The sequence below is a fragment of the Mixophyes fleayi genome, chromosome 10 (genome assembly GCF_038048845.1).
Source record: "Mixophyes fleayi isolate aMixFle1 chromosome 10, aMixFle1.hap1, whole genome shotgun sequence".
NCBI lineage: Eukaryota > Metazoa > Chordata > Amphibia > Anura > Limnodynastidae > Mixophyes > Mixophyes fleayi.
Window position 1 is genome coordinate 31610103 of NC_134411.1, and position 13019 is coordinate 31623121.

Below are 13019 nucleotides of genomic sequence, written 5' to 3' on the forward strand. Positions count from 1 at the left end.
ATTTGCAATCGTGATCACCTACAAGTTCTTATGGCCTTTTTACATTTTGTGATAGAAGGAGGGGAGCAGCACGAAGCCTGTCATGGAGGGATCCAAAGATCTCTCTCCTGTGATCCTCTCCTCATACGCCTTGCGGTTAGCTATCGCGGTCAAGCTCTGAATTTCGGTGAGGGATGTCAGTGAAGTTTTACAGTCCCCAATTGACACCAACGAGATATCTGCTGTGGTCCTCCAAGAATAAATAGCTTTGTTAATTTAAAATTCTATTATTTCTGATTTACCGTGATTAAATCCTCTTTGGAGGTTCATAAAATAGGTCCAAAAGTGAGAGCTTGGGAGTTGTGTGAGGAGACCCGAGATCCCCAGGACACAAGAACTAACCAGATCCGATATTCTGGAATTAGAGCAGAGCAAGTAAAGTGACCATGAAAGACGGAGTAACAATACCAATCGGCAAGGAATGTCAGCTCTGGGGGTAAATTATGTCATGTGCTTCAATTGTGATTTATGCAACCGAGAGAGTAAAGTGTAAAAGAGGTGATTATCTATTACATTAGAGAGTTGGTCTTCTGCTCAACAACCTCGCCTGTGTCTGCTTGTACAGGGGCACCTGGACATGTAGCTACTTAGTGTATTCCAAATGAAGAGGTAAAACAGGGGGTGAGTACAGTGTCGGACTGGGGCATGAAGGGCCCACCGGGGAACTGCAATGCTAGGGGCCCACCAGAGGGGGTGTGGCCAGTCATCATAGAGGCGAGACTAGACGCTAGAGGGGGAGTGGTCAGCCCACGAAGGACAGCTAGCACCATAGTGTAGTATATAAAGAATGCAGTGTGTGTATAAAGAGTACACAGTCTGACCTGCCCCTTAGATTGGACAGAACAGTCACCATAAATCGGGATTGTCCCACTAGACCAGGCTTGGCTAACCTGTGGCACTCCAGGTGTTGTGAAACTACAAGCCCCAGCATGCTTTGCCAATATATAGCAGCTTATTGCTGGAAGGGTGTGCTGAGACTTGTAGTTTCACAACACCTGGAGTGCCACAGGTTAGCCAAGCCTGCACTAGACTCAGAATTTTTGACAGACTGTCCTACCTGTTGTTGTCACTTTTACCACCTGCAGCTGCTGGTTTCTTTAGTTGCTGCTTGTCTGGATCTTGGAATGTTGAGGGCCCTATTTGGAAAAAATAATGGGTACATTTAGAAGATTCCAACCAGCCCTGGCATTAAATCAATAGGACCAACAATTAATACTTAGGCCTTCCTCCAGCCCCAACATTAAAGTTATAGTATTCCCATTTAATAAACCTATTTCCCTCCCCCCAGACAGCCCCTGCAATAAATCGCATTTATGTATAATACGTATAATAAATATACCTATTTCCCGCAACCGTCACTGCCATTAAATAATTCATATTCACATTTAATTAAAAGCCCCCAAACCACCCCATCTTAAATTAAATTGCCCCACCTTCACCCTACAAAGAAAATAGCACCCATTATTTAGCTACCACCTACCACACACACTTTACATTGCCACAAGCCCGCTGTGCCATCACACACACATTACTGTGCCCCTTAATCACCATGCTGGGCCTCCTTATGATCAGACTGCGCCCTCCATGCTGTTTTTGCCCCCCCTTCATCACCCTGTGTCATGCTGCTTTTGTTTCCCCCTTCTCCTGGCCCCCCTTAACTCTGCCATCATGCTCCCCCTTCACTCTGCCTTCATGCTCCCCCTCCACTCTGCCTTCATGCTCCCCCTCCACTCTGCCTTCATGCTCCCCCTCCACTCTGCCTTCATGCTCCCCCTCCACTCTGCCTTCATGCTCCCCCTCCACTCTGCCTTCATGCTCCCCCTCCACTCTGCCATCATGCTCCCCCTCCACTCTGCCATCATGCTCCCCCTCCACTCTGCCATCATGCTCCCCCTCCACTCTGCCATCATGCTCCCCCTTCACTCTGCCATCATGCTCCCCCTTCATGCTCCCCCTTCACGCTCCCCCTCCACTCTGCCATCATGCTCCCCCTTCACTCTGCCTTCATGCTCTCCCATCATGCTCCCCCTTCATGCTCTGCCATCATGCTCCCCCTCCACTCTGCCATCATGCTCCCCCTTCACTCTGCCATCATGCTCTCACATCATGCTCCCCCTTCATGCTCTGCCATCATGCTCCCCCTCCACTCTGCCTTCATGCTCTGCCTTCATGCTCCCCCTCCACTCTGCCATCATACTCTGCCTTCATGCTCCCCCTTCATGCTCCCCCTTCATGCTCCCCCTTCATGCTACCCCTCCACTCTGTCTTCATGCTCTGCCTTCATGCTCCCCCTTCATTCTGCCTTCATACTCTGCCATCATGCTCCCCCTCCACTCTGCCTTCATGCTCCCCCTTCATGCTCTGCCTTCATGCTCCCCCTTCATGCTCTGCCATCATGCTCCCCCTTCATGCTCTGCCATCATGCTCCCCCTTCATGCTCCCCCTTCATGCTCTGCCATCATGCTCTGCCATCATGCTCCCCCTTCATGCTCTGCCATCATGCTCCCCCTTCATGCTCTCCCTTCACGCTCTGCCTTCACGCTCTGCCTTCACGCTCTGCCTTCATGCTCTCTTCTTTCTTCCATTCCCTCACTTACCTTTTCTATCTGATTCTTTATTCTCTTCTGTCTTCTGTCTTCTGTCTGCGGCGCTCCTCACTGAATGTCGGGCGTGATGACGTCACGCCCGGCATTCAGTGCGCACGGAGCCAGCGCCGCAGACACGCAAGTTTTTTTTTGTTTTTTTTTTCTTCAGTTACTCGCTCCCCCACCAACGAAGGGGGAGCGATCAGGGTTGGGGCCTACCGGGGGATAGACCGGTCCCCCGGCGGGCCAGTCCGACACTGGGTGAGTAATAGAAACTCTAAAGGAAGGTACCAGGGACAATGTTTGTACACCAACCCAGGGGCAAACGCAGGATTTTTTTCCCCCAAAAATTTTTTATATATATATATATATATATATATATATATATATATATATATATAGATGTATGTTTATATATATATATATATATATATATATATATATAGATATAGATATATATATATATATATATATATATATATATGTATATATATAGAGAGATATAGAGAGAGAGAGAGCTGCTTCGCATGCGGCCACGCATGCGCAGCAGTTCCATTTTGGCGATGCTGTACTGTACAGCAGCCGCCGCGCTGTCAAAAAAGCGTCCGTGGCAGTGCTGTATTGTAGTACAATACAGCACCGCCACGCAGGGCCGCCGAGAGGGGGGGGGGAGCGGGTACAGTTTACCCGGGCCCGGCCATGCCAGGGGGCCCGGGCCGGGCCCTCGCTGCTAATTAAATTTATTTTTTTTTTATTTTATTTTTCTCTGTTGCGCTATTCTTTTTAAACTTTTTTTATTTTTTTTTCCCGCGGGGGGGTGGCGGGGGGGGGGGGGGGCTGGAAGAAAGAATAAATAAAAAAAAAAAAAAAAAATACTCACGTGATCGCGCGGCGCCGTGTCCCTCCTCTCCTCCATTCACACTGACTGCTGGGCGTGACGTCATCAAGTCACGCCTGTCAGTCAGTGAGGAGCGCCGCAGCCAGCATGAAGAAAGAAGACAGAAGAGGAGACAGAAGAGCAGAAAAGAAAAGAAAGAAGTTGACAAAAGGTAAGTAAAGAAACGGAGAGGCAAGGGGAGGAAAACAGGGAGGGACAGTACTATAAAGAAAGGGGACAGAGAAACAGAGGAGGAAAAAAAGGAGAGAGCCACAGAGTAATAAAAAAAAAAGTGGGAGAGAGGAACAGAGGAGGAAAAAAAGGAGAGAGCCACAGGGGAATAAAAAAAAATTGGGGAGAGAGGAACAGAGGAGGGAAAAAAAGTGGGAGAGAGGAACAGAGGAGGGAAAAAAAGTGGGAGAGAGGAACAGAGGAGGAAAAAAAGGAGAGAGCCACAGGGGAATAAAAAAAAATTGGGGAGAGAGGAACAGAGGAGGGAAAAAAAGTGGGAGAGAGGAACAGAGGAGGGAAAAAAAGTGGGAGAGAGGAACAGAGGAGGAAAAAAAGGAGAGAGCCACAGAGGAATAAAAAAAAATTGGGGAGAGAGGAACAGAGGAGGAAAAAAAAGTGGGAGAGAGGAACAGAGGAGGAAAAAAAAGTGGGAGAGAGGAACAGAGGAGGGAAAAAAAGTGGGAGAGAGGAACAGAGGAGGAAAAAAAGGAGAGAGCCACAGGGGAATAAAAAAAAATTGGGGAGAGAGGAACAGAGGAGGGAAAAAAAGTGGGAGAGAGGAACAGAGGAGGGAAAAAAAGTGGGAGAGAGGAACAGAGGAGGAAAAAAAGGAGAGAGCCACAGAGGAATAAAAAAAAATTGGGGAGAGAGGAACAGAGGAGGAAAAAAAAGTGGGAGAGAGGAACAGAGGAGGAAAAAAAAGTGGGAGAGAGGAACAGAGGAGGAAAAAAAAGTGGGAGAGAGGAACAGAGGAGGAAAAAAAGTGGGAGAGAGGAACAGAGGAATAAAAAAAGTGGGAGAGAGGCACAAAGTAAAAAAGAAGGGGGAAAAGCAGCATGGAGGTCGCAGTGTGAGCATAAGGGGGTACAGTGTAGTTGTGATGAAGGGGCACAGTATTGTGTGTGTGATGGCACAGGGGGCTTGTTGCAATGTAGTGTGTGTGAGGTAGGTGGCGGCTAATTAATAGGCGCTATTTTGTTTGTAGGGTGATGGTGAGGCAATTTAATAGTAGGGACTATTAATTTAAGATGGGGTGGTTTGGGGGCTATTGAATCTTGGGGTGAGTTTAGGGAGAATGAGGTCTATTTATTAAATGTGACTATGAATTATTTAATGGCAGTGATGGTTGCGGGAAATAGGTATTGCTGGGGCTGTTTGCAGGAAGTGAAATAGGTTTATTTATTAAATGTGAATAGTATTATTTTAATGTTGGGGCTGGAGGAAGGCCTAATTATTAATCGTGGGTGCTATTGATTTAACGCCGGGGCTGGCTGTAATTTTCTAAATGTAGCCATTTTTTTTTTCAAAATAGGTCCTTCAACATTTCTTGATCCGGACAAGCCACAACTAAAGAAACCAGCAGCCACAGGTGGAGAAAGTGAGAAGAACAGGTAGGAGAGAGCAGCACAGTGTGTGAAATGTTGTGATTCTAGTAGGGACAATGGCAATTTTTGGTGAATGTTGTGCCCAATGTAAGGTGTAGGCCAAGACTGAACTGTTTGTTTACACACTGCATTGTTTGTAATCTACACTGTGGTGGTAGATGTCCTGAAAGTCAGGAGTGCTTGAACATATGTGACGCTCCGGCGAATTGAGAGCCTAGTGGTTTTTATGTTAGCCACGCCCAATGGCACGTTTGCCACGCCCCCAAATGCATGACCACACCTCCCAAAATTTTTGCACCGCCGTTTGGCTAGCTACGCCCCTGAATGTATGACCATAAACCCAAATTTTTTACGGCGGCGCAAAAAAATTTTGGGGCTTACTTGACTATGAGGGGGGCCCCATGAATTTGTTGTACCCGGGCCCTGAATTCTTCTTGGCAGCCCTGCCGCCACGGACGCTTCTGTGACAGCGCCGAGGCTGCTGTACAGTACAGTGCTGGTGTGTAGAGGCAATGTTTAGTGCCCGTTCGTTCGCGGAGGGGAGGGGTTTCTGGAGAACCAGAAACCCCCCCTGCGTGCGCCCCTGCAAGCTACAGGCGACAAAGGACTATACATGTAATAACAAAACTATCTAATTGCTCTTCTAATAAAAGGCACTGTCATATTTCCTTACTTGCCAGGGAACATTTGATAAGATGTACAGATTCAGACTTCCTTATAGCTGCAGGACTTTATTAATTTGATTTCATAATGTCTTTACTTTATCCAATTTATCTCCATCACCCTTAGAATTGTAAGATAATCAATAAACAGCCTCTGGCACAAGGACTTTAAAATCTGAAAGAGAAATATCACATTTGGGGAATACAAATCACAAAATAAGGGTGAGATGTAAATATTATACTGTTGTATAATACACTTAGGTAACCTCTGACTCTTCACAGCTGGTGTGGAACTCCAGCACCCAGAATGCTTTGCCGGAGTCATAGATTGCTTAGAACCGTTGTATTAAAGAGACTTATTCAAGTTCCAAATACACTATTCTGTAAGAGGTTTATTTAATGTTGCAAGAGAGAAAAATTAAGACATTACCAAAATGCAATGCAAAACTTTCCTAAATGTTTGGCAGTATTACCACGTATTATTTATATTATATATATTATATATGGAGGATCTAGCCGTAGTGGTAACAGTCAAAACATCACTTTAAAATACCAGCTAATGATACTTTGGAACTGGGAATCATTTAGATGAAAATCCAGCTAAACGGTCTAAATTTGCCCCTTGACAGGCCATTCGTGATGCAAGAGGTGCAAAGGCACAAGCAGCACAACATGGTTTTGCCAAAGAGAAAAATTGCACCCTCTCGCTGGATTACGCCTAACTCTAAATAAGACTCTAAATGCATGAGACCAAATTACCCTCTTATCTCCGCCCCCAGCTGTATAATCCCGTGAATCACGGCATTTGAGCAGTGGGGGCAGGGCCTAATGGCATGTTCCACGCAGCCACGCCCCTCACCCTTTGAAATCTCCTGGAGGGGGAGATACTAAAAGTTGGCAAGTATGCAATAACACTGAGATCACTTAAATACACGAAGGTGCTGGAGTGGGCAATGGAGTTCTTTCTTTGTTACTCTCTACACTTCCTATATTATCTCCACACTCCTTTGCTTCCTTATTGGCCAGTCTTCATGTATTCCACAGACACTGGTGTGTATAGATTACTACAGCACTTTACCGCTCAGCTTTATTTGGCGGGAAAGATGGAGGGACATTTCTCTTGCCCAAACAATTTAGCAAAAAATTTATTTTTGTGCTAGAACAAATAGTTTTAGTTTAAATACTTAACTTATAACATTGCAAACATTAATAATACAATATATAGTAATACAAGATGTCATGTGATGTCATGTGACACTATTTTCAACTGCTGCATTATTTTACTGATAATTGTGACATCATAATTGTGACATCATCATCATCGCCATTTCTTTATATAGCGCCACTGATTCCGCAGCGCTGTACAGAGAACTCACTCACATCAGTCCCTGCCCCACTGGAGCTCACAGTCTAAATTCCCTAACACATACACAGACACAGGGAGACAGACAGACTAGGGTCAATTTTGATAGCAGCCAATTAACCTACTTGTATGTTTTTGGAGTGTGGGAGGAAACCGGAGTACCCGGAGGAATCCCACGCAAACACGGGGAGAACATACAAACTCCACACAGATAAGACAATGGTCGGGAATTCTCCTGATGCCACCCTTCCTCTCTTGTCTGCCTCTCATCCAGCTCTTCTTGGATGTCCTCACATTTTCTCAAAATTACTATAGCCAAAACTGATCTCATTGTCTTCCCTTCTTCCAGATCTCCCCACCTTGATCTGTCTATCATCTTTTACAACACCACCTTGTTCCCCAACTCCGCTGCCTGGAGATCACCCTCGACTCCTCCGTCTCTTTTTCCCGGCACATTCAATCTCTTGCCCAATCCTGTAGTTTCCAACTTCGCACATCGCCCACATCCGGCCCTTCCTACCTCAGGATGCCACCAAAATCATTATCCATGCACTCATCTCCAGTATTGATTACTGTGAGCTTCTCCTCAACGACCCCCCCCCCCCGCTCCTACCCCAACCCCCCCTTCATTCTATACTTAATGTAGCTGCAAGACTTATATTTCTTTAATGCTGTTCTTTCTCTGTCTCCTCTCTCTGTCTTGCCTTACACTGGCTCCCATCCCTACAGACTCTTCAGACTCCTCACCCACACCTACAAGGCTCTTTCTCACTCCACTGCCCCTTACATCTCCAACCTCCTCTCTATTCACACTCCCTCCGGTTCCCTGTGATCACCCAATGACCGTCCCCTCTCTTCCACCCTGATCACCTCATCACACTCCAGAATCCAAGATTTCTCCCGTGCTGCCTCCTACTGGAGCAATCTCCCACGCTCTGACTGTACCCTAATTTGTGCCCCTTCAAACAGACATTTAAAACTCTCCTGTTCCTCAAAGCCTACCAGCCATTCACCTAACCATCTCTCCATGATCGATCTCCTCACCTCTCTCTTCCCTGGACCTTTACTCTATCCTCTTGCGTTAGACTCCCCTCCACTGACTCCCTTTGTGCCTCCTGTCTATTTGCCCTCCCTTTAGGATGTAAGCTCTTACAAGCAGGACCCTCTTCCCTCCTGTCTATACCTATTCTTCTGCTACAACTTCACTTTACTAGCTATGCTTGGAGCTTTTGGATCCTTGGTATTATTTGTTTATTGTTTTGTATTGTTTTACTCTGCACAGTCTAGTGTTTGCATTATATACAGCGCTGCAGAAATCTTGTTGCACCTTATAAAGGATAATAATTATAATGTAAATGTGCATATTTTGTCCTTGAAAGTGGAGCAACAAACTCACTTTTACAATAGATTTATCAAGCCGAGCGTTTCCATGCCCATTACCTTGTTAAGATTTTGCTTTAATTTAGCTAACTTAAACATGATGTTTGGAAGGAGAAAAAGATGTAGTATAGCTGTCATTCCCATTCAGGTTTTAATTACATACTTGACAGGCAGCAAGAGTGTTCTCTTAATCACCATCTAAAATGTCAGTGCATAAACATTAATAAAAACAAAGGATAATTAGCAATCTCTTATCGGAAAATTAGAAACAACTTTGTTTCGGCTTAAGTTTTTTTTTTTTTTCTTAAAAAAAAATTAAAAATAATCCTACCTTGCAGAATTTCTGTTTCTCTCTTAAAACTAAACTAATTTACATTTAAATACTAATTTGGTTCAATTGAGCGTGTCTATTAACCTGTAGAAGTACTCACCAAGTCTAGCTGTGTGTTCAGAAAATAGTCCCCCACCCGTAGCTGCTTTTTTAGAATTCTTAATCTTAATCATCATCATCACGATTTATTTATATAGCGCCACTGATTCCGCAGCGCTGTACAGAGAACTCATTCACATCAGTCCCTGCCCCATTGGAGCTTACAGTCTAAATTCCCTAACAAACACAGAGACAGACTGAGAGAGAGAGACTAGGGTCAATTTAGATAGCAACCAGTTAACCTACTAGTATGTTTTTGGAGTGTGGGAGGAAACCGGAGCACCCGGAGGAAACCCACGCAAACAACGGGGAGAACATACAAACTCCACACAGATAAGGCCATGGTCGGGTATTGAACTCATGACCCAAGTGCTGTGAGGCAGAAGTGCTAACCACTTAGCCACCATGCTGGTCAAAACAAAACATTAATAACAATGCAAGAAAAGGATAAAGCTGGGTACACAGAACAGGTTTTTCATCCAATGATCATGCCAATCACAACATAAACGAGCGATTGGTAATATATCACATTAGTGAGTACGCTCTCATGATCACGATTTTTCGAACCAAAGAACATCGTATCGTTTGCTTTGATGTTATACACTTCACGACCAACGATGGAACGATGTCGGGCAAATGTGTTAGTGTGTAAGCGCAGTCACGGCCAGCAGTGTAGGCAGATATCTGTAGAATGTGAGTCATGATCTTTTCAGCAGATGGTTATGAGAGATGAAGAGCACAGATCTGAAGGTAAATATTATAAGCGTGTACTCATGAACTTACGTGATCAATGGGACTTTCAGACGTTGGTAAAATCGTTACATCGTCAGTAATTTTCTGTAGTGTGTACACAGCTTAACAGAACAGGAAAGACCTTTTGTTACAGAGAACATTCAAAGAGCACTTGAATAAATAGAGTACATTGGCAAATGACAGTTCAAAGTTTGACTCGGTTTGTATAACTATGGGTGATAAGTGCTTTTTAGCTTGTGTTAAATTATTCAGTCAGCATCTCCTGCTGGCCTGGGATGTCCACAGCCAATCTGATCATACTCACAACATGGATTATACTCATAACATAACCTTCCAGATTGCAGCAATATGTACAGCAGCCCAGAGTATGTCAGGAGATGAGTGAGCTGATCTTGAGAATGGGGTATATTTATCAAAACTTCAAGAGAAAAGTGGAGGTGTTGCCCATAGCAACCAATGCTAACTATCATTTCCCTAGTACATTCTAGAACATAACTAGAATCTGATTGGTTGCCATGGGCAACACCACCTCAAGTGTTCTTGTGAGAATCTCTGCTATCGTGTCAGATCTCTGATCAGTTTAACCATGAATAGAAACATTCATTTGAGTTAGTTGCAAGAAGCATTCAGCACAATGGCGTAATTCCCAACACCCAACATTTGGGTTGGCAGCATTGGGACGGGGGGGACGGGGACGGGGGGTGGGCCATTTCCATGGCATAATGGGGGGTGTAACATTACAGGATGGGGGCGTGGCCAAAACAATGGCATGCTATTCACTCCAATAAACTTTGATTTAACTGTACTAGTAGTGAAGAGTTTATTAATCTTGTAGTCTTCCTGTGTGCATAGCATCTTATATGTTCATGTTTGTTTTGCCTCTTATGTTTATTGATCAAAAATATTATTATAGTTCACAATTAAATATCGGTCAACATTAGTTATTTATGTCACATCTGAACAGAGTCATCCAGCATAAGAACATATATAATGAGTAAAAACAAACCATAACAATGGCAAGGATTATTAAATAGAAGTATTTGTTAACATTAATGCCCACAGTGGAACGCTGAAGTTCCCTCCAGGAGACCTGATTATACTGTCTGCAGTTATGAATAGATACAAAACATTTATCTGCATGGTTGAAATTTATAATTCCATATCCGAAAAAATAAGGAAAATCTGTTTTTAACATGTGTTATTTTGTTTTTGTTGTTTTTAATACATATATAGTCCTAAATAAAAACAGTTAGCAACAGGAAAGGATAAATTTGTGATACGGGTTCTCTCTCCATTCCAATTTAATGCGGGGGCCGTAAATCAATAGTTTGAAGAGATAACGATTGAACCTGGAAAATATTTAATTAATGTCTTCTCCTCCAGTTCTTATGGTGCCTGTTGAGATAATAATGCAAATATTGAACTATACGCAAGTAATATTTATAATCCAGGAGAACGTTTTTCTCCTATATCGCAGCCTTCTGGCTATAGATGAAACTACATCATCACTTTGTGCAGCAAAATGCGGAACAAGGCAAATACTGTATTTCACTGAAAACTTTTGAAAATATCACTTACCTCTATTTCCAACTAGTCCATTATGACTCCATGAAATACGTGTTCTTGTAGCAGGACTACTGTGTGAGGGGGACCTAATGTTGTCTGGGAATCCCATAAGAGCAATCCAAAGTAAGAACGTAGGAAGGTAGCATTACACTAGCATTCTATAGGGAACTGGAAGACAGAGAGTAAGAGACTCATGCAGCGTTGGACTTATGCATGTATGAAATTACAAAATTTATACTGCGCATACCCACAAAGAGAGCACATACATTCACGCATGCAAACTTGCCCGTACCTGACACTTGTACCCCCTTATAGCTGGAGAGGCGGAACAGGGTAGTACTGGTTGCCTAATGAGGCTCCAGCTAGAATGCAGGTGCAAATACACACTGACGATGACCATGGTCTCCAGCATTAACAGGCCGCTTGCAGGGGCAAAGATAGGATTTCTAAAAAAAAAACATGCTGCCATAAGCCTGCAACAGGCACTTTTTTTTCTAGACAAATTGTTGCAATACTTGTATATTGATTTTTACCTTATCAACAATTACAACCAATATATAAATGTGCATAATGACAAAACTGATTGTAATATTTTATATAAAAGATTTAGATAAAGGGGAAAAAAAATAAACATGGCTAATAAATTGTGAATTTTGTACTGAACTATTATTTCACTTGTACATACCTGTTAATGGTAGTACAGGCAAGAACAGACTCCAATGGTGCAGGATGAAGGATTAGGACTAGGACTAGGACTAGGACTATGATGGGCGGGTGGTGGGGGACGCACCTGTGTGTCAGCTCATAATTGCAGCCTGAAGGGTTTTCTTATTTCCTCACCACACCTCTACCCTCCACCATGTTCTGTCCAGCTGTCACCTGACTACTTCAAAGCCAGTCAGAATCTTCCATGTGATCCTACCCCTGTTGCATTGTGGGAAATGTAATTCGTAGAGACCCTGCCTAATAAACAGCTAATGCATCGTCTGCATGGCTGATTGTGGTTTCACCTCTGAAGCCAGAGCCGTAACTTAAAATCTTATAGCCTGGAACGAGAAAGAAAAATGCTGCCCCCCTAGCCCTCATTTTTAACCACATGAACCCAAAATATTCAGAAACTGCACCCCCCTTCAGTGTTGTGCCCTGGGCAGACGTCCCAATGGTACAGCCCTAGTAACCGCCCTGTCTGAAGCTGATAGGTGCTTTCTGCATTGATCATGCCTATATTATAGGGTTTTGAGGGTGTATTTGTTTAAAAAAAATAGAACTTTCATTTGAAATATTATACCTGCTGTATTATATATCAAGCCTAATAGCGAATGTGGTTTTCACTATCAAAAGAAAAGCTAACAAACTTTTCTTGTACTTATGACCTGGTTATTTGTATGTGGGTGTGTTTATGACTGACGTATATTCTACATGTACAGAGATGCATAGATCACTGTATCACCAGCTCATCACACGCGTACTAAAATACTCTGTGCTGCTGTAAGTAATCCAAATATTGGCTACAGGTGGTTCTGTCCCTGGCCACCATAAAACTGGAGCCACTCAGACATGCAGGAGATAAACACTAAAACATACAGGCGCTCTGACCCTTTCCAAAGGCACTTTAAACATATCTACAAATGAAAATATTTTATACAAACAACTTTTTTATGCTCTTAAATAAAAAGACGTTCAGTTTGAAGCAAAATTAGATATCTGCAAATCAATTCACCATCATGGCTAGCAATTAGCCAGCCAGC

At 43.6% G+C, this 13019-nt stretch overlaps 1 long non-coding RNA gene across 1 annotated transcript; it reads right to left on the bottom strand.

Annotated features, from left to right (window-relative positions):
- Nucleotides 1-10901: 10901 nt before the first annotated feature.
- On the bottom strand, nucleotides 10902-12020 carry LOC142103442 (uncharacterized). The gene is made up of 3 exons (XR_012679354.1): nucleotides 11957-12020; nucleotides 11284-11439; nucleotides 10902-11100 (listed from the first exon to the last, which is right to left on the bottom strand). It is a non-coding gene; the product is annotated as an uncharacterized LOC142103442 (long non-coding RNA).
- Nucleotides 12021-13019: the final 999 nt, after the last annotated feature.